This window comes from Rhinatrema bivittatum, chromosome 12 (assembly GCF_901001135.1).
Source record: "Rhinatrema bivittatum chromosome 12, aRhiBiv1.1, whole genome shotgun sequence".
Taxonomy (NCBI): Eukaryota; Metazoa; Chordata; class Amphibia; order Gymnophiona; family Rhinatrematidae; genus Rhinatrema; species Rhinatrema bivittatum.
The window spans coordinates 55,491,008-55,509,275 of NC_042626.1; the positions used below are offsets into that span (position 1 = coordinate 55,491,008).

Below are 18,268 nucleotides of genomic sequence, written 5' to 3' on the forward strand. Positions count from 1 at the left end.
TTTAATTATTGGATGTTCTATTTGTCAGCTATTTTGAAATATTTTCAAAAAATTGGTTTATGTTTCTTGATGTTATTGTTTGATATTTTATGAGGAATAGCAATGTTTCGGTTTTTCCATTGTTGTGTTACCATGCAGAGCCTAACTTGTTGCAGTTTCCAGTTCGGTTTTTGTCTGCAGATGTTTATTTTTACTCTAGGGTCTCTTTATTCTGTATTTGGTGAGAATGTCTGTGTTCTCCATGTGTGACTGAGGTGAGGTAGTTTGCTAGCATGTAGTTTCTATAGCAGTCTAGCTTGTTCTGTTTTCCTAATAGGAGATGTTTTGGTGTTATAGAGCTTGGTGGAGAGCCAGATATGGGCCCATGGGTAATGGTGGGAGGGGGTGTTATCTCTCCCCCCCCTCCCTGCAGAGAGTTAGGGTGAGGTGGGGAGACTATCTCCTGTTTAAACGCCCTTCCCCCGCCCTCCTCACCTCTGTCACAGCACCTGAATATGATGTAAAAGCCACGGGGCCTATATTGCCTATGCTTAAATCTGGGCCGGGCCTGGTGTGATATTTTCAGTGTTGCCTTTTTATAAGTAGGGTTGTTACTGTTTGAGTGCAGGCGCTTAGTGCTGTTTTGATATGAGAGGTTTGCTATATTGTAATTGCAATTCTGTTTACTCATGGCTTTCTGAGAGTCAAACCCACATCCAACATGTGTTCCAATAAGTCTAATACTAAATGGGTTCCAAGCATCTTTTGTCTTTTAGCAGGGTTTTCTGGTTGGCCTATAGCAGTGCATGTAAATATAATGTACATTATTTATTTATTTATTTAAAGATTTTTTATATAGACGTTAGAGACATCACCTCGGTTCACAATGTAACGTAACATAGCAACAAGCTTTACAATAATTTAAAGTATAGTAACGAGACAGATAACTAAATCAACTTGAGAAGAATGGTTAAATAAATAACTCGAGAGGAGAGATGGTTAAATAAATAACTCTAAAGGAGAGCATAGGAAAGGGAAATTTTAACTATTAACAGGGTGGCAGGGTGTAAACGGTGAGTGAGAGGTAGAGGGAAGAGGGGAGGGTGGTAGGAGTGGGAACAGGGATGTATGAGGAGGTAGGGATCAGAAAACTGAAATGTCCTTTTTCCTATAACGTCTGTTATAAATGCATAATTTTTCATGGTGTGTGTGGGGTGGTCTCGGGGAGAGAGAGGAGGTTGAGGTCTGGGTTGGGGCCGGGGGAGGTGGCAAGACTGAAAGTCTGGCGATATTAAGTCAGAGGAACCACAGAAAGCAGCCACGTGAAAAAAAAAAAAAGTCTTGCCAGCAGTCAGTTTAGGAAAACGGACGCTCAATTTAGGAGCCTCGCGTGCCTGGGAGAGGTGAATAGCGGCCGAGTGCCCGCGCAGATATTTCATCGGCCTGTTAGAGCTTATAGCACCGTTATGGGGTAATTAGAGTGGCTGTAGCCAATTCTGATCAAGGAAAGCCAGGGAGGTTTTTTGAATACTGGCAACTTTTACTTGCCTTTGCTTTCAGTAAACTTGAGCTCGGTAAGAATAAAGATAAAATAAAGTTATTGCGAAGCTTAGCAAGGCCTGATTCTAGATAGAAACTGTGTGGAAGTTAAAAGCTGCCTGTGTAACTTTAGGTGACTGGGAATGTTACACCTGAGAGGGAATGGCGGAGGCTGCTGGGAGTCTTAAGAAGCTGGCATGGTAGTTTTGGGATATTTTATCCTGGCGATGAGCCCTGCCAGGAGATTATGAAAAAGGGTGATTGCTAAAGAACAAGAGCCGATAAGGAAACTAGGAAAAAATTTAGAAACCCGGTGCCATTAGTTACTGTTTGGGGAAAGTTTAATCTTTTGGAATTGGGAGTTGCTAATCGTGCCTTAGCAGCTAAGCAGCTGCTGGTAAATTTATATAGAAGCAGCCTATGTCTTCACTTTCTTTTGTTTCCAGACAACTGTGAATACAGTGTTCGGGAGCTGCTGCATGTGGCAGCAGTTGCTCTTAATTATTCTTGAGATATTTGAGAGTTGCAGCAACTTGCCAGTGGCATGCTTAACTCGAAAATGTCTGTGCAAGAGTTAATAAAAATGTCACTGGGAGCTATAGATGAGTGTGAAGGTCACTCTTGCAGGACAGCTGTTGGAGTTGAGTGCTACTACACAACTGATGTGGTAAGGAGCTGCAATTAAGGCTAGGAAGTTAGCCTGGTGAGCTTCTTAAACAAATAGCTGTTATCAGCTCTGCCCTGTACTGGGAACGAAAAGGGACACCCAAGGGGCGGATGCAATACAGGCCTAGCGCACAGCCTGACGAGCGGTGGGACGCGCTAGAATAACTACCCATGCAATAATGGGATTAGCGCGTCCAAAGAAGCGCGTAGCTAATAGCGCTCATCACATGTAAATGCCATATAGATGAGGCTATTAGTTATTACCCCCGATGCAAAAAAAAAAAATCGCCTTGTGCCCGACACGCACTTTATTACACGGAAAATGTTACGCCTGCCCCGGTGCAGGCTTAAAGTCTTGCCACGCATTTAAGAGCAAAAAAATACTGCTTTTCTGTGGTTCCCCCTGCTTAGCGCTGTTATGCTACCAAGTAGGAGGAACCGCAGAAAGCAGGACCATGCAAAATGAAAAAGGCTTGCCTGGAAAAAAAAAAAGGCAAAAAAAATTTCAGGGCGCACAATATGCACGCTCCAGGCCGTGTATACTGTGCATGTATATTGTTCCGGTCAATTAGCTGCTGGGCGCCCGATGCCAAGGACATGCCAAGGATGCACAGTTTCCCCTAGCACATCCTTTTTATCATGGCATTTCTTTAGCGTATCGCATCGCGCGTCCAGGAGGGGTGGTGGATGGGCGCGCGTTAGGAAAACAGGTGTCCATGTTTAGCGTGTTTATATTGCATCAGCCTGTTAAATGTTGAACCCGGTATTAGAAGAGTGAGCATGGTAAAAGAGAGCTGCTGGTCTGCCTTGGTGAAGGAAACGTTGAATAGTGAGTTTGCTGTTTTGCTGTAGTGAAAGTAATGGTGAACAGTGAGTTAGAAGGTAGGAAGCAAGATTACGTCAAGTAGGCAAAGGGGGCTATATTGTGCAAGACCGCCCTCCCCTCCCTCCCATGCTTTTGTTGAAGGGAATTTCATTAAAACAAAGACTTATATGAAGGTTTTGGCGGGAGTGAATTTTGTCTTTAGGTTGATAAAGGACCTCGGTTTACTTAGAGGATAAAGAGGGAAATCCTTCTCCTGGTATTAGGGGGAATCCTATTCTGGGTGTTGTGGAGAATTCATTAGGAAGGAAATAAGTTAATCCTGCCTCAGTCACATATTTCTGAGCGCATCTTAGTCCAAGGAACTGAACCCTTCTCCCCCTCTTGCCTAGAATCCTGCTGTTCCAGCCTCGTCCACTAGGGAGCAGCAGTGCCAACACCCAGACTCGCTAGGAGAGGGCAATGCTGCTAACACCACAGCCAAGCCAAGGGCAGAGGATCCCTAGAGCTGCGAAGAAGTCTGCGGCAATGTACCAGGAAGTAAGTAGTGCAGAGGCTAGGGGGGCCCTCGCTGTCCATATCTACACTACAGGGAACGGGCATAACTGGGGGAAGTGTTAAATCAAGGCAGAGTTCAAGTGAGGAGTTTGTGGCTCAGCCTTTTATCACACTTTACCTCATCCACCTTGATGGAGGTTTTAAAAAAATGAAACCGCATTCTTGCACTGGCCCTGTACATATAGTCACCCCGACGTTAAAATGAAACCCAGAAATCTAGCCCCAGTGGATCTGCCCCCCACCCCCTCTCACCAGGCTGATCTGTTCCTGTTATTGCAGAGATTTGTACTAGCGAGCCTCGTGAGCAATGGACGGAAAAATCCCAAACTACACAATCCTGCCTGCCATGGGACAAGCACCAGGACCGGATCAGCCTGTTCAGCGAGATGGCCACGCTGGTCCAGTCCTGTAACTGGAGGGAGGGCCACAAGACTGTTTTGTTTTTTTTTCCTCAGAGACCACTGCCCTACACAAATCCCTAGAGCAGCCCCTGCTGAGAGAGGCCGGCACTGGAAAAGCCTTCTCTCCCAATCCTTCCAATGGAGGACCCTGGAAGGGGCTCAGGCAGGAGCCTTGGACAAGCTTCCAGCTTAATCAGCACTAGGACTGGGATGGTGGCACCTAGAACCCAGCACTCGTGAGCCCTAAATCTGGCCACCAGGCACCATATCCACACCGGACAGAATGTCTTGGGGGTCCAAAGACTTACATACAGGCCGATACAGTACCCGCCATTGGCCACGCGTTTTCGACCCGCTAGCGTTACCCCTTATTCAATAAGGGGCCGAAAACGCGCGTCCAATGCCCCGAACCTAATAGCGCCCGCAACATGCAAATGCATGTTGATGGCCCTATTAGTATTCCCACGTGATTCAGAAAACAAAATGTACAGCCAAGCCGCACATTTTACTTTCAAAAATTAGCGCCTACCCAAAGGTAGGCGCTAATTTCTTCGGGCACTGCTTTTCTGTGCACCCTCCGACTTAATATCATGGCGATATTAAGTCGGAGGTCCCGAAGGGTAAAAAAAGTAAAAGAAAAAAAAAATTTGAAGTCGGCCTGTGGCTGTGTCGGGTCGAAAACCGGACGCTCAATTTTGCCGGCGTCCGGTTTCCGAGCCCGTGGCTGTCAGCGGGCTCGAGAACCGACGCCGACAAAATTGAGCGTCGGCTGTCAAACCCGCTGACAGCCGCCGCTCCTGTCCAAAAGGAGCCTCCTTTTGCCTGTTTTTACCGCCGGGCCTCATTTAAATACAGAATCGCGCGCGCAGGAGAGCAGGCGTTCGCCCGCTCTCCCACGGACTTTACTGTATCGGCCCGTTACTTAGCAAGACTGTTAAACAAATCACTCTGACTCCCCTTCTCTCACTGGCTGTGAATGCTCCCTCTGGCCCCAGCTTGGATTTGAACCCGGATTTCTCTGCATGGGAGTCATCGAGCCAGCAGGCCAAACCACCTTAAACGTTCTAGGTCCTTATCACTTTCAGACGCTGCAGGACGCATTTGCTGGGGGTCCCTGCCCCTGTCTACATCCCAGCATCCGTCCCCGCTGCAGTCTCTTGCAAAATTCCTGGAAAAACACCAGCACATCTTGGAAAGTCCTTTGGGGGGGGGTGCAGCCCTGCCTACTGTCCTGCTCCGTAAGATCGTTTTCTCTCTAAGCAAAGGGCGGTGCAGTGGTGCAAGGAACCCTGCTAAGCGGTGAGGCAGGGAGGCGAGAGCCACAGCAACCTGCGCCTCCAGGAAGGGGCGGGGGGGGGGGGGCTGGGTGGGGGAGGAGGCGGGCACTGGGCAGGGAAGCTCCTGTAAAAAGGAGGGCAGGATTATAAAAAAATCACATCTGGGGAGGGGAGGCAGGCCCAACGCCACCGGTGCCCTTTGTGAGGATGCTAATGCCCTGTCGCTATAACAACGGCGGAGAGGAAGAAAGATGGAGGTGGATGAGGATGGCTCCTAAACTCTCCACTTTAGGACCCATCCTCAGATGACAAAAAGAGGAAGCAGACCCCACACGTAAGAGAAACCTGAGGATTTCATCCCCCCCCCCCCCTCCCCAATCTTCCTCTTCTGCCCATGCTAGGGTGAGGAGTGGTCCCCAGCCGATAACGGCAGGATAGGACTCTGTCCCCGAGTCCCTGCTTCTGATGCTTCTGGGCCTTCGGAAACCTGGCAACCTCCACCAGCTTCACATATGCCAGTGCCATCCCCCAGGGCAAGCCAGGGTTGGGCAGCGCCAGACCCGGCTCAGTGATAAGTGAGGCAGTGCCCTACTTGTCTTCTACGCCACTATAACACTGCTCCCTGTAAGCATCATTTTCTCTGCCACTGTCACCGCTGTGAAAAGCTGCGGTCTCCTCCCTCACCTCTGCCCCTTCCAGAGTGAGAAATCCTTCAGAGGAGGGGATGAGAAAGGAAGGGAGAGGATCACATGAAGGGCAGTAGTGATCAGGGCCCGACTTGGGGGGGGGGGGGGATAGGGGCAAGGTCCCTGTGCCCCAAACGCGGGAGGGGGCGGGGCCCTGTGCATTCCCCACACTATAATCTGCCGTTAATTCTCTCTGGGCCCCCAGCCCATCCTAAGGTCAGCCCTGGCAGCAGAAACTCAGAGCATCGAAACCCAAAAGCTTTTCTTCCCTTTCTCCACACCCCCCCCCCTCCCCTAATCAAGGCTCTCCCCAACAATAACAGGTGGGATAAAGTCTAGGAACCCCCATCACCCCAAGATGAGGGTCTTTGTGATGGAGGAGGAAGGAAACGGGGCTAAGAGGGCCCCCGTGATTAGGAGAAAAGAAATGCAGCAGACCAGTTAGAAACCATTCCTGTGGCCTTCCTTCTGCTGGTGACACTAGCTCGCCAAAACAACACTACTAATCATTTCTACAGCAGCGCTAGATGTAAGAGAGAGACCCTGCCTCGTGGAGCTTACGATCTAGCCAAGACACTCACACACACAGGGCACCAACAAGTATGAGAGCTCAGGAAATGTATTTAGTACAAAAAATGAAAACTGACAAGGCAAGCAGCAGGAGCTCCGTTTAAGATTTACAAGAAAAATCCACACGGAAACCATCTACTGGTGTCCCTGCGGCAAGACTTCCCTTAAGATCTGCTGCCTATGGGGGCGATCAAAACAGCTGCTTTATTTTAAACAGCTGGAAAACACCAAGCTATTCCATTTCTTCTGATGACACCACCAGAAGCGCCCCCACCGCTTGCAGGAAGACAGCCCGCGCTTCGCCTGCCAAGTGCACTCTGCAGGACACAGAGTGCCAGGAAACGTCAGCGGGTCTAGAAAAGTCCGAAAAACACGGTGGTACTGGCAAGGGTTGATATGCTAAACGTCTGTGGGCACTAGGACCCTGTCACACTGCTGCACATGACGGGGAGGTAAAGGGAAAAGAGACAGAGGAAAAGGAATTAAACGAAATCTCTATCTGGGGACATCAACCACCCTGCAGTCTTTGTCCCCTTCTCCTTTTAGATCATATAATCTAGCTGCCCCCTCCCTTCCCTGGCAAATAATGAAACTCCCGGGCTCCCCATTCCCGGCTGCGCCCCCTCCCCTCCCTCTCACGGGCCAGAGAAAGGAGGGGGCGGAGGCAGAGCGAGATCTAGGGCTGCTATTTATAACCTCCGCTCGCTCGCCCGCCCTCTTCCAAAAGCAAGCCCTAGACACCCCCCCCCCCCCCCCCTGCCCAAAGGGAACCGTGCGGGCTGCTTTTCCAGAGCCAGCAGACAAAATACGAGACAAGAACCTCAAGAGGGGCAGAAACAGCACCGTGCCTGCGGCCAAAGGGGACCCTGCCCACCACCCACCCCCGTCGCCAAGATGGTGCAAACTGCCTTAATTACGATTCCGGTCTCATCGTTTTGCCTCCTTGAGCAAAGCACGATTGGATCCGGCTTTAAAAGCAGCAGAAGGGGGGAAAGTGCAGGTTTAAAATTAAAAAAAAAAAAAAGGCTGCAGGGACTTAGATTTTACAAAGGGTAGCGGAGACCCAGCAGTTCTCCAACTCTAGGCAAATCTGACGCTAGCAGCACACGAGAAAGAAGCAGCACCCCCCCCCCCCCCAGGAAAATAACCTGGGGGTGACACCTGCACGTGACCTGCAACTGCTAGGGCATGCACCTGTGTCCCATGCATGAACCCCCCCAAATTCCAGGCATGCACGCATGCATTCCCGGAATAACTTCCAGCCCAAATGCCGCATGTGTGCAGGGGGGGCAGCATGAGCCAGGCGCGCGAGCACCCGAAAAAGCACACAAACATGGATCTCGCGTGACAAGAACATGCCACTGCCATGCATGAGGCAGGCAACTCCACCCCCCACCCGGCAGCAGGCTCATCCCCCCTGGCGGCGAAAAGGCAGATCGGAGGAGAGCTGAGCTCCACTTACCTGCCACCCCCTCCTCCGGGCCCGATCCTCTCCCTGCAGCCGGGGGGCTCCGCTTCCCTCCCGCGGGTTTCTCGCCCAGCTCCAGCCGCAGCAGCCCCTCTGTCGGTCCTCGGCGCTGCTCGCTCGGCTGCTTAAAGGGGCCGCGCGCTGGGGGTGGGCCCACCTGGCCGGCCCTTCCTCCAGGCCCCCCTCCCGCACACTATTCGCCCTGCTCCTGCGAAGGCATTAATTAATACCCCCCCCCCCTCTCTTAGATCTGCTGCCGATGGGGCCCGGGGTACGAGACGTTGCCTCTCGTTTCGTGCCTTCAGGGAAAACCCGCTCAGCACATGGATAGGGGGCTGAACGATTTGGAATGAGATTTTTCGCCGTCTGCCTTTGGTGACAGGCAAACACAGGAAGATGTGCTGATCCGATCCACTGTCCTTAAATGTTTTACTTTTAAAGGGACAATGATGTCATTCTTCCAGCCAGACTGGGGGGGGGGGGGAGGGGATCCTTCACACCCCCTCCCCCGTAAACCTGATCTTTTAAAAAAAATCATTGCTATAGGAATACGGTGGGGTTTTTTTTTTTGTAAAGTAAATAGATACGTAAATATATGAACCAAAGAGGTTGCTAGCGGTCTCGGTGCAATCCCCTCCCAAAAATAAGCCTGTGAATTACAATTTATTACTGTGATTTGGGGAATCTGCCAAACCCTATTTAAACAATTAGAAAAAAAAAATACCTTTATGATGGTGGGGAAGCTGCTGTGTTATCGCTGATCCAGAGAGCCTTCCTCTTCCTTTTAAGTAGGTGTGTGGACATATATATCTAATCTATAGCTGCTTATATTTATCAAATACACACAAATACCTGGGAAACTGCTTTTTACAATGTAAAAGAGCTCACATGAAAAGTCATTCGTCCTGTTGAGAGCCCTAAAGAGAGTTTGTTCTTGCTTCCCAGTTTCCTGTCTTGGGAGGGGAGGGTGATTTGTGTTTTCAGTTGGTTTGTAGAAGAGGTGTGACAAAAGAAAAAAAATAAGACGTTCGGCCGGACCATTTGCAAGTCATCTTCTTACAAAACATGGCCTGCTCTTTTGTGGTTGTTGGAATCGTTTTTTTAACTTTCGTTTTCCTTGGAGAAATCCCAGCATAATACTGCTTTGATTAGGCTGCCAGCTGATTTGAGATGCAAACTTTCCCCTTCCCTCAGGCAAGCTGAAAACACATTTGTTAGCCAAATAAAGGTATCATCCTAGCCAGCTCAATAGCCCCCTCACCTGTTCCTTTTAAGGACAGTGAAAGTGAGCGGAGTTCTCTGAAGCTGGTCACAGATCCAGTCATTTCACTAATGCAAAGTAACCAATCTTCCGCCGGTGGCCGTGGTAGTCTGTACTGTAGCAGCAAAACACAGCACAGAGGCCAGGGCTTCCCAAACCTTTTGCCAGTGTGACCCTAGTTTAGCACCAGAAAATTCACATGACCCCAGAACATAAACTCAACAAAGTGGCAGGGGTGCGATTCCCCCTCCAAGAATTGCTCAGTTCTCACCCTCCCTGCCCTCCAGCTGATCATCTGTCTCAACTCCACAGGGATTTTCTCTCTCTCTTACCCCCAAGCCCTTCTTATTACCCACAGCTGATCCTCTAGCATCCCCTCTAACCCTCCTCTCACATCACCACCCTCCCCCCCCTGCAGCTGATGCCCTCCCTCCGCTCCCCCCCTTACACTGCCCAGTCAATAGTCCTTCTCCCTCTCTCATCTTCCAAAGCCAGTCCCTCTCCCGCTGAGCCAGACCTCGAACCCTTCCCACACCCGATCCCTCCCTTGAAGCACCTTCTCCTGCAAACATCCCCTGGCCAGGGTCAGTGGCAGCTTTTTCAATAGAAGCAGGAAACCAACGGAACAGTGCTCCTGGGGTTAATCCAGTTCTTTCATACATTTTTCTATTCGAGATCGATTTAAAAAACCCGTAGAAATGGGGATTTGTATCACACGGAGGTCTCAGACCTGCCTGGCAGAACATTATCCCCTGCAGCACAGATAAATATATTTTCAATTATTTTCTCCTTAAAAATGAAGACTAATTTTCTGAATCGATTGTCATAACCTTGACACTTTGGGTGAGATTCATTATTGCTTTTCTCCTGCTCTGCATCGGGGGGGGAGGGAGGGGGAAAGTTTAGTCAGGCCCTTAATCTGTTCAGTAGCCGAAGCATTTCTCACCCAGAAATAGCTTTGCCTGGCCCTGCAGATGTGCAAGATCAGCTACCAAGGGTGGACCTTGACGGTGTCCCTCTCAGCAGCCAGGTAATGTGTTATGATGGACAGACATATTCCATGCACAATTGCCTTCTGCATTTGCCACAAAGAAGTAAAACCAGCAGTGCTAAACATGAGACAGTTTTATGAGGGTGTGCGTGTACGTGAGGTCACATCTGAATTTGCTGTTCGATAGGAAATCAGAGAGCGCACACAGCCTTTCGGATCTCCCTGCCGGTGACAGTCCAGTCTTCTGACCATGGAACACCAGGTTTGCCTGGCAGCCCCTCCCTTCTGCCATTTGCAGGCTGCAAAAAAAAAAAAGAAATTGGCCAGGTTTGGAAATCCCACTCCAGCTCGTGGCTCAAGGATATAAAAAAAAAAAAAAAAAAAGCTGCGGCTGGTAACGCTTTGCAAGCCAGTCTGGCTTAGAAGCAGCTCAGGGATCAAACGAGCAAAGCCTTTGAACAAGCACCGAGCAAGGGCTGCCCGGCTGCCCAGCGAGCGGCAGCGCCGGCTCTTCTTCCGCGTCATCAAATAAGCCACGTCAGTGCCAGCATCTGGAAGGGACCACATTTAGTGCACTGGGCTCAAGGAGAGTGCTGAAGGGGGTGTTCTCTCGCTTAGCTGTGGCCGACGGAGAAAGCTATAGATAAATACGTGACCCCCACCCCCGCCACGGGGGACTTGTTATCGCCTTCCCTCCTCCCCATGGTGGCGGTGTTCAGGACCCTCCTCTCCCCTCCCCAGGATCTCTTGTCTTGTGCAACTGAGAGTGGCCTCAAGTGCCCCGTCAGTGACGCAGCCCCTGATAAAGAGCTTCTCATTCACGGGGACAGTAACTTTGAAGCAGCCGCGTGGGCACACACTTAGACACGCATGCCGGCTCGCGCCAAGGGACGCGGCCGTTCATAACACGCGTGTATGTGTGTGTGTAGTATAAAATAGGCTGTACGCGCGTACATGTGCGCACAAGTTTACACGAACGCGCTCCTGTTCGTGCAAATGCCGCGTCTACCGCATAAGTGGGGGTATTTTAGTAGACGCGTGCCAACGCAATTACGAGTTTCTCCGGTTTATTCCCAATTCACCCAGGTAAAGGTTAGGTCTTCCTAACCCCCCCTAGTTAATTAGCCTCCTTTTTATCCTGTTAGCCCTGACCCTTAATACCCCACGGACTAGCCCAGTTTGCTGGCCTGTCACACAGGCTGCATTAAAACCTGCAAGTGTGGCAAGGGAAGAATGTGATTTTTATTCATAACTTATGTAGGACAGACCGAGGCACAGGGAGAGAAAGTGACGTGCCTGTGTGCTGGGGGTAGGAGTTGAACTTGCATCCTAGCTATCCCCAGCCTTCTAGTTCTAGGCTTTAAGCAGTAGATCACACCATTTTCCCTGTAAATGAAGACAAATTAATTATTGTTCAATTATTTCTTGCTACTGTCTTCAAAAGCTGGCACATGTGGTAGCTCTCTGTGGGACTCTTACTGTGGCTGGAACTGTTGCCAGTGTGGAAGGAGCACCCCCAGAATTCTGCAAGTGCAGCAGCATCTGGGAATTTTCAATGGGATGGTTTCCGGATTTACTTGTCTGGAAGCTAAGATCCAGTGCCAGGGTTTTCTGCTGTCTGAGCTTTTCTAAGGTTCATTGGTGTCACCAGACATTGCCAGCAGAGGGCAGCAGAGACTGGAGAACAGGGCAAAGACTCCTGGGACCAGTGAAAGAGAAAGGCCTTGGTTGGGGGAACTCAAGTTTTCTATCTGGGCAGTGGCTTGAGTCACGTTGCGGAAAGGACTTTAATCAGTCCCTTCACTTAATCTTCTAACTTCACTAATCTCTAGGGATGTGCAGGGAAAAAAAATTATTTCTGCTTTTCGGTTCATCTTTGGGAGGTTTTTTCCACAAATTTCGGTTCGTGAAATGTTTGATTCGTTTCATTTGTGTGAAAAAAACGAATCAAACATTTTAAAAAAAAATGGGGCCTTCCACCCACTCCTCCCACACACCCAGAAAAATGCCAGATGACACCGTACACTAAAATGGTGCCATCTGCAGGGGTGAATGCGCTGGACAGCATCAGTTGAAGAAGAAAGAAAAGGACAACAGATGTGCTTCGAGACCTGAGCCTGACCTGAGGCCGAGGTCCAGGGTTCAGGACCCAGCCTGGCCATTCTATGGATACAGCAAGGATCAGGTAAGTTTGTTCGGTGGGGAGGGGGCTTGACTGAGGTTCTAGCATCAGCCTGGGCCTAGGCTGAGACAGCAGCGTCGCACTCAAGCCTAGGCTGTGGTTCTTGCTTTGGTCCTTGGTCTATGCCTTAGGCGAGGCTATGGCTTCAGGCCTAGGTCTAGGCCTAGGCTGAGGTGCCGGCATCACACTCGGGCATAGGCCACAGCTCCTGCTTTGGGCATCAGCATATGCCGTAGGCAAGCCTCCAGCCTCAGGCCTAGGCCTGATGCATTCAGTTAAAATGAATGCAATAAATAAGGTTTGTTTCATTTGGAGGGCTCCCGATTCGTTTTGGAGCCCCCGAAATAAAATAAATCGGCCTTAATTGTTGAGTTTTGCGTATTTGTTTTTAACAAATGCACATCCCTACTAATCTCTCAAACTGTACAAAAATAAGAGCCAACAAAGTTGTAGGTAGGGTTGCCACGGTTTCATGTCTAAGGAACAAGGCACTGTGGGATAATCTGGAAAGAGGGAATGGAACATCTATTTATATTGGTGTAATATACAGACCTCCATCACAAACAGAAGAAATGGATAGATATTTAAGAGAGGATATTCATAAAATTGCTATGAAATGGGAGGTGCTATTACTAGGTGTTGCGCTCGTCGGTCTTCGACGGCTTTGCCCCGTTTGCCTCACCTTGTTTACGGCTCCTCCCGCTCACCTGGGAAAGATGGCTACTGCCGCGTCTCCCTGCTGTCCTCTTTGGCACCCCCAGAACTGCTACGATGCAACCTTCCTCCATTGTTCCTCCCAGGACCTACTAGGGTGCGCGCGCGTGCGCAACCCACGTCTTTCTACCTCCCTTGGCGTGAACCTCGAGGGTGTTCCCTCATGATGACGTCATGCCATTCGGGTATATTACCCTCATCAATTTGCTAGCTCTCCAAGTTAGCAAGGACTCAAATCCGTTCCTGTCTACGCTACTCTGCTGCTTCCATGCTGCCCGCAGGAAACCCTTCCTCTATGCCCTTTGGGGTATTACTAACTTGGGTACCCGCTCCTCAGGGGCCCTCTGTTTTCTTTCAGGTGCCTTACAGGGAACAGGTACTTGCTCCTCGAGGGCCTGTTCTCCTTGCCTCGGTGCCTGTACCTCCAACTATACCTGGTGGAATCGCTAACCTACAGCTAACATCCAGTGAGTACCTTAATCATCAGTCTATCTCTTCCACAGTGACTCCTTGGGGAATACCTGCTGCGGAACCTCCTGACGTTATCCAGGAGAGAAGGGCTCCCTCTGCCGCGGTCCCTGAGACTGCAACTACCAGCTGCCTCACTACTGCCACCGCTGGTGGTTTTCTACAAAGCTGTATAATAAAAGAACTTGCTTGTGTGTGCGAGTCTAGCCCAGTGCTGTGGTTCCTCACGGGGCTCCTTCCCGTGGGCGTGGTCATCCCCACAGCACCCAAGGATCCACCAAACACACATAACCACAACACTAGGGTTTTGATTTGCTGGATGTTGATTGGGGCATCCCAGCTGCAGTATCTTCTAGAAGAAGGAAGATCCTGGATTCCCTGCAAGGAGAACTGTTCTATCAACGGGTAATGGAACCCACATGGGAGGAGGCAATAATGCCCCCATGATAAACACTAGGTCCAGTATCGCTGATGCTGCAGTGGAAGATGATATGGGATCCAGTGAAACACCGGATAGTGTGTTTCAATATTAGGACGCAAGAGATGAAGGTTCATTTAAAGGGGAGGGTTCTAGACTTCAGGAAAACTAACTTTCTCAAAATGGAGTACCTCAAGGAGTTGTTAGCTGGATGGGAAAATCTAGGGGAAATAGATGGGTAGTGGGCAAAACTAAAAGGAGATATTATAAGGGCAACCAGTCATTAAAAAGACATAATTCACAATACACCTCAGCTGGCTACAATTAAATAGCCCCTTCAGAATCTCACTGAACAAGAGCAGGTTATCTCCCAAGCAAGGAACATCAGCCAACTTGCTGTGAGCGTCTTTCTTGTGAGGCCTGATACTTTTAGCCAAGTGAGACTTCTGGATCCTATGGCAATGGCAGACAATCTTGAAGTGTCAAATGAATCATAGATATGACTAAATTCTTTGTTGATTATTGTATTTTGTGACTGTTTTATGAATGTTTTAATCTGTTCATTGCACAGAACCTTGGATATTGCGATTTAGAAATGTATAAACAAACAAATAGAGGGAAAAGGAAAAAAGAGGCCATTATGGTTTTCTAAAGAAGATACTGACAAGGTAAGGGAGAAAAGGTTAGCGTTCATAAACTGCAAGAGATCGCAGAAAGAGGAAGACGGGTGGCAATATCTGGAAAAGCTAAGAGAAGCCGGGAAAGCAGTCAGGAATGCAAAGATGTAAATGGAACAAAAAATAGCAAATAGGGTAAAACAGGGGGAGAAGACATTTTTAGATAGGAGGACGTGCAAAAGTGGCATTGTGAGACTCAGAGTAAAGAGGAGGAACATGTAGAAGCTGATCAGGAAAAAGCAAAATTGCATAACAAGTATTTCTGTTCGGTGTTCACTGTGGAAGGGTCTGGAGCAGAACCAAATAAAACAAACACAAATAAGATTGAAAGCGAGGTAAACCTCCAATGATTTTCAGTACAGTGCGTTCATGAGGAGCTAACTAAAAATAGATAAGGTGATGGGGCTGGATGGGATACGTTCAAGAGTATTAAGGGAACTTAGAGAAGTCCTGGCAGCTCCCCTGGCTGCCCCTTTCAATGCTTCTTTAGAGTTGGGAGTACTTCCGGAGAACTGGAGATGAGTAGGCATGGTTCCTATTCATAAAAGTGGAAGGAGGAGGCTGGGAACTACAGGCCAGTCAGTCTGACCTCTGTGGTGAGGAAACTAATGGAATCGCTGCTAAAACAGAGGTTCCTCTTTGTCCTGAGAGACCAGTGGACCTATGGGAACAATATGCCCCCTGACCTCTGTCATGAATCATGCCCAAAAACGTTTATACAGAAACTTAAAACATGGCTCTTCTTACAAGCTTTTACCTAACTCTCCTTCACCCATATAATAGCAGTAGGCGTCTTCCCCCTGATTGCCCCCCTCGGCTTTCCACTTATTGGCAAATGTCTTGATAATCTACCTCCTAATTTACATAGCTTCAATTTTTTGCTCATCTTTTCAACTTATTTTTTATCCCACAATATTTATTATGTGGTTTGATTACATAACTATCTCAATTGTTCCTTAGATTTAACCAGCTTGTACCTTCAATCGTCTTGATAAGCCCCTTCCTATTTTACATATATTTTCTGCTCATTTTTTCAATTTGTATGTCATCTCACAATATTTATTATGTTTTAATCATATAAGTATCCCAATTTTTCAACTTGTTTGCAACTTTATTTTATCTCACTTTATTTAATATATGCTTTGATCACTTACCCCAATTGTTATTTTTGATTTAACTGGCTTGTATTATTCTAATTATCTCAACTCTTCTTTAGATGTAACTAGCCTGTTTATTATTCTAATTATCTCAATTGTTCGATTGTAAAGTGCCGTTGCTATCCGTTATGTTAAATGGAAACCGATGTGATGTCGCCCGTATGACATAGTGAGGGCAAAGGTAGCGCCGGCACCATTTTGAAGATTGGCAATACGGCCCGCGTGCAGGAGGTCGCTCCCGGACCCCCGCTGGACTTTTGGGAAGTCTTTGGGGGTCAGGAGGCCCCCCAAAGCTTGCCAAAAGTCCCTGGGGGTCCAGCGGGGGTCCGGGGGCGATCTCCTGCACGCGTGACATCGGGAGCCAGGAGCCAAAATGGCGCCGGGGCTACCTTTGCCCTGTCACATGATAAGGGCAAAGGGCCACCGGCGCCATTTCTCTTAACGCAGCCGTGGCCAGAGAGAGCTGGAGATTGCGCCGGGACCCCCCCACTGGACCCCAGGTAATTTAAAACATTTTGGGGGGGGTTCAGGAGGGTGGGGGATTTGTTTTAAAAGGTTCGGGGTGGGTTTTAGGGTTTTTTTGGTGTGCCGGTTTTCCCGCCCTCCCCCGATTTACGATTTTAACGATTTAAAAAAAAAAAAAAAAAAAAAAAAAACACACGACGATCAGATTTCCCTCTCCCCCCAGCCAAAATCGATTGTTAAGACGATCGATCAGACGATTCACACCCCTAGTAGTCAGTGCTGGAAAAGATAAGTGTTTGCAATACTGTTCTGAAGTGGGCGGGTGTGAGTAATGGTTTCAATCTTCTGAGGACCATAAGTTTTGCGTAGCCTTCTCTTACTTTTATAGATATGTGTTGCTTCAGGTTGATTTCTGGGTCCGTTATTACTCCCAGATTCCTAAGCCAGTTCCGGATACAGCTGCAAGGCACGACAGTGCAGGTGCACTCAGGCAATGTCTTAGCGGTGGCCTACATAAAGAACACGGAGGAACAAACAGTAAGGCCTTAGCAAGAGAGACAGGCTTGGTGATGGCAAGGGCTGAGGCAGACTTCCTGGGGATCTCAGCGGTCCATATAGCAGGAAAAAAACAACATTCAGGCAGACTCTCAGCTGTCAGCTAGATCCAGGGGAATGGGAGCTCACGGAAGAAGCATGCTACCTAGTGGTAAGGTCTTGGGGGCCTCCCCAGTGGGACCTGATATCCACAAGAAGAAACACCAAGGCGCTGATGTTCTTCAGTTACAGGAAGGAATTAGGCTCCAGCAACATAGAAACGCTTGCACAACAATGGCCAGAAGACGAGTTGCTGTACATATTCCCACCCTGGCCAGTGTTATCTAAAGAATGTCACAACATCCAGACCTAGTGATTCTAGTGGCATCAGACTGGCCGAAGAGACCGTGGTACATGGTCCTATTAAGAAGGAAGGTAGTGGAGCCCATCAGCGAGGAGGATACTCAAGTCGAGTAATCACTATGCCACTGAAGGCCAGAAAGAAAACCATGTCTCTAACACATGAGCGAATTTGGAACGTGTTTGAAAGTTGCTGCAAAAGAAAAAGTGTAGCCCCAAGAAAGATGGAAGTGCCAGAGATCCTAAAGTTCCTACAGGATGGCTTGGGCACGAGCTTGTCAGTAAATATACTAAGGGTCCAAAAGGCGGCAATATCTGAGGTTTTAGAGGAAACAGCAGAGGTAAATCAGTGGCAGCCCATCAGGACATGGTACGCTTCCTAAGGCGGGCAAAGCAGGTATATTCACTGCACAAAAACATAGTGCCACTTTGGGACCTGAACCCAGTCCTAAAGACCCTAGCCAGGCCACCATTTGAGCCATTCAGAGAAAGTTCCCTGAAGGACTGGACACTCAAGACAGAAACGCTTGTGGCAGTGGGCTCAGCAGGAAGGATATCAGAGTTGCAGGCCCTATCATGCAGAGACCCATACTTGGCTTTTTCCAAGGAAAAGGTGACTATTAGACCAGTCCCGGACTTCCTACCAAAAGTGGGGTCAGAACTCCATATTAACCAGGCCACCATGCTGCCAGGGTTTAAGAAGGTGGCGTCAAGCCTGGCACCACTGGGTGTGCAAATCATGCAATTGCACAGGGAGGTACACCCGGTGGGGCGGCGTTGGGAGCAGGGAGAGGCCCGTGTTGACACCAGTGGACCTGGCCTCTCAGGCTGCGAAGAAGTGGAGGCCCGTGGTGCTGGCCAGAGGGATCGGGTCCACAGGTGGCAGAAGAAGCCGGAGGCCAGTGGTGCCGTTGGTGGATCCAAACCCACTGGCAGCAGAAGAAGCAGGAGGCCGTAGTGCCACCGGCAGACCCGATCCCACTGGTGGCAGAAGAAGCAGGAATCCACAGCAGAAGAGGAAGCCCAGATGGCAACTCCTCCTCATGTGCTGGCCCAGTGATATTAAACATTCTC

At 49.1% G+C, this 18,268-nt stretch overlaps 1 protein-coding gene across 3 annotated transcripts in view; it reads right to left on the minus strand.

Moving 5' to 3' along the window:
• Positions 1-9,014, minus strand: part of MPP2 (membrane palmitoylated protein 2) — a 46,859-nt gene extending 37,845 nt beyond the window's left edge. Inside the window, exon 1 of one of the 3 annotated variants that reach the window (XM_029572863.1) lies at positions 8,692-9,014. The gene's annotated coding sequence lies outside the window, so the exon portion shown is untranslated. Of the gene's footprint in view, positions 1-7,961; positions 8,265-8,691 lie in introns of those variants that run through there. The other 2 variants (XM_029572862.1, XM_029572864.1) reach the window with 2 other exon arrangements.
• Between the last annotated feature and the right edge of the window lie 9,254 nt (positions 9,015-18,268).